This window comes from Pagrus major, chromosome 1 (genome assembly GCF_040436345.1).
Source record: "Pagrus major chromosome 1, Pma_NU_1.0".
NCBI classification, from domain to species: Eukaryota; Metazoa; Chordata; class Actinopteri; order Spariformes; family Sparidae; genus Pagrus; species Pagrus major.
This window is the reverse complement of record NC_133215.1, coordinates 35,867,806-35,871,835: the sequence shown is the minus strand read 5'-3', so window position 1 is coordinate 35,871,835 and position 4,030 is coordinate 35,867,806.

Here is a 4,030-nt window from a genome sequence, read left to right as displayed (position 1 = left end):
GTGTCGGGATCTAGGGAGGTTTGGCGTCAGGTCGATGACATGAGCTCAATGTCATGTTCCTCAGGCCATTCCTGAACTGTTTTCGTGGTGTGGCTGGGTGCATTGTCCTGCTAAGCAGGCCACTGCCATCAGGTAATGCTATAGCCATGAGGTGGTGTAGTTGGTCTGCAGCAGGGTCTGGATGGTGTCTACATAGGTGCTACGTGTCAAAGAACATGAACACCGGGACCCAAGGTTTCCCAGCAGAACATTGCATCGTAAAGAGATAATCAATGATACGTGGGGAATACCAACTCAGAAATATTGCCTTCTGATTTGCATATATAGCAGCATATGGTGAGGGATGACTCATCAGACCATTCTCAGCCACCAGAGGAAGAGTTGGTCTTCTGATTTATCTTATGAGGATTGATTGATAAGGTCATGGCTTAAGGTAGAAGGAGCCAAATCCAGAAAACCTAGCACATTTATTATTCAACATGTCCCCTCCTACATATACACTAGTCAGCGTCTTGAACATCCACAACGTGCTCAACAGCAGTGATGACGTCATCATCATTGTCAATATGGCCACCACTGAGCTCCTTCTTTATCTTGCAGAGGAGATAGTATTCTGAGGGTGTCAAATCAGGTGAACAGGGTGGGTGTTGGACAAGTTCAAATCTGCTTCCCTGCATCGCCACTGCGGGATGGAGCGTCGTCTCTGACTTACAATTTTCAATTACCCAAAACAGGAAGACCTCAAGTTACAAACTTCCTGCATAATTGCTCAAAGACTTAAACTCCCCTGTGCATGTGTTGTGAGCCAGTTCAACCTGGTGTGATCAGGTTTTGATGAATCCTGTGAAAGAGAAACATGTTAATGTATGTAAAGAGACAGTATTATTAATCATTATGTACATTATGTGTGAGAAATGTTTTGAAATGTTTTGAAAAATACCCTCTTGAAAGTCTCACAGATGAAGTCGTTCACTGTGGATTTCAAAATGGACTCTGAACTGAACTCAGTTTCCCAGAATTCCCCAGTCTTCAGACTTAGGTGCAAATTCAGCTTTGAGCTACTATTGGTCAGGGTGACAGCCCCCCCTCTAACCAGATAGTCAAAAGTCCAGCTCCTTCCTTTGTTCTGGCTCTTCTCCACCTCTCTCCCCACGGGGCTGCCTGCCCCCCAGTTCTCTTCTCCTGGACTCTTCTGAGCCTAACAGCTGCTAAGATGACAGATGACATCTGGTGCAAAGGGCTCATTTCCCCCGTTCATAAGAGTGGGGACAAATCAGACCCTAATAACTACCGTGGCATCTGTGTCAGCAGCTGTCTAGGTAAATTATTCTGTAGTATTCTGAATAAAAGAATACTAGATTTCCTTCCTTTACCGACCATGTATATACCCTTCACACTTTAATTAACAAACATGTACACCAAACAAAAAATGGTAAAATATTTACTTGTTTCATTGATTTCAAGAAAGCTTTCGACTCTATTTGGCATGAAGGGCTCTATTACAGGCTTCTACACTGTGGTATAGGGGGCAAAATGTACGATCTGGTTAAATCAATGTATTTGGAAAATATGTGTGCTGTTAAAATTGGAGACAAACAAACTGAATTCTTCACCCAGAGGAGAGGTGTACGCCAGGGCTGCAATTTAAGTCCGACTTTATTTAACGTGTATATAAATGAACTTGCTGCTCCTGGCCTCTCCCTCCTCGATAGAGAGGTGAAGTCTCTGTTTTATGCTGATGACCTTGTTCTACTGTCTCCTACTGAACAAGGACTACAGCAGCAGCTGGACATAGTAGAAAAGTACTGTCAGAACTGGGCCCTGGCAGTTAACATGAAGAAAACTAATGTCATGATCTTTCAAAAACGCCCCGGATGTCAAGAGAACAAATACCAATTTACCATAAATGATCATACCATTGAACACAGCATGAGTTATACCTACCTTGGTATAACCATTACAGCATCAGGGAGTTTCAACATGGCAGTGAATGCACTAAAAGAGAAAGCTGGAAGAGCCCTACATGCAATCAAGAGAAAATTTTCATTTTCCAAATTCCAGTCAAAATCTGGCTTAAAATATTTGATAGTGTCATCCAGCCCATTGCGCTGTACGGTAGTGAAGTCTGGGTCCACTCAGTCATCAGAGCTATAACCGCTGGGACAAACATCCAACAGAGTCTGTTTGTCATTTTACACGTACACAGAAACACACCAACAAATGCATGTAGAGCAGAATTAGGCAGATACCCACTGATAATTAACATTCAAAAGAGAACGCTCAACTTTTTTAACCACCTGAAATCCAGCCAGAGACACCCTCCACTCCAAAGCCCTCCAAACTCAAGAGCTGAGCCCAGAAGAGAGTCCCCTATGTCAGCTGGTACTGAGGCTAACTGCCCCCTCTCAGACACAGTCTGACCAGCCTCACAACAACACTGCTCTCCAAACACCAATCAGAGTAAAGCAAATTATAACACAATGTAAAGAAACCTACCTGGAACATTGGAAAGAAGAAACTAAAAGCCAAAGTAGATCAGAATGTTATCTAGCCTAAAAAGAGGTTATGAATTAGCAGAATATCTCTCTGCTGTCAGAGATAGAAAGCAGAGACAGATCCTCACCAAGTACAGGCTCAGTGACCACAAACTGACAATCCAAACAGGAAGACACAAACAATCATGGCAACCAAAAGAAAACAGAACATGTGGTCACTGCTCGACAGGTGAGGTTGAGACGGAGATGCACTTTCTCCTACAATGTAAAACATTCAACGAAACCAGGAACATTTATTTTAATAAATTCAACTCTGTAATCTCAGAGTTCAAAGAGCTGAACGACATCAAAATTAAAAATACTCCTGGGAGAAGGAGACAGGCCATATCTGCTGCCCAATATGTGTCAACATGCCACAACCTGAGGGACAGTGAGACACACACACACACACACACACGCACACACACACACACACACACGCAGGCACATGCACACACACACACACACTGTATATACTGTATATATAATTAATGTAAATCAATCTTGGTGTTGTGTTTGTGTTGTTATTTGTTGTGTTCTGTCCGAGTGTTTGGACATATGTTTTGGCAACATTGTTGTTAAACTTTCATACCAATAAAGCCCCTTTGAATTGAATTGAATTGAATTGAGAGAGAGAGAGAGAGAAAGAGACAGAGAGAATAAAAAGACTTACATTGACATTTGGAAGAATGAGATCAAATCCATCAATAAATTGGAATGCTATCGCTCACTGGATAGAGAGTATTCTCCAGCACAATATCTGATCAGCATACATAACCCCAAACAAAGACGAACACTAACGATGTACAGACTCACCGACCATCAGCTACAGGTTGAAACAAGTCGGCATAAGAAAGAATGGAAGCCCAGAGAATTAAGAGTCTGTAAACACTGTTCTTCAGGAGAAATAGAAACTGAGGCTCATTTTCTCCTCTCCTGCCCCCTGTACCAAACTGAGAGAGAGGTTTTCCTACAGCAGATAACTGCAGCAGATCCATCGTATCAGGGAAAAACATGTGATGAACTGTTAAAAGTCTGTCTGGGAGAAGATCCACAATTTGTAAAGTTAGCTGCACAATATGTAACACTCTGCCATGAGAGTAGAGAAACACACGAACGCACACACACATAGGGTATACAATATAAATGTATATATACTTTTTCTTTTCTTTCTTTTCTTTCTTTTATTTGTATATATTTGATTCTGTGAGTTGTATTTGTTTTGTTCATTGATTCTTGATGCTTTGGCAACATGGTTCTTGTAACATTCATGCCAATAAAGCAAATTTGAATTGAATTGAATTGAATTGAGAGACAGAGAGAGAGAGAAAGAGACAGAGAGAGAGACAGAGAGAGAGAGAGAAAGAGACAGAGAGAGAGAGACAGAGAGACAGAAAGAGAGACACAGAGAGAGAGACAGAGAGACAGAGAGAGAGACAGAGAGAGACAGAGAGAGAGAGAGAGACAGAGAGAGAGACAGAGAGACAGAAAGAGAG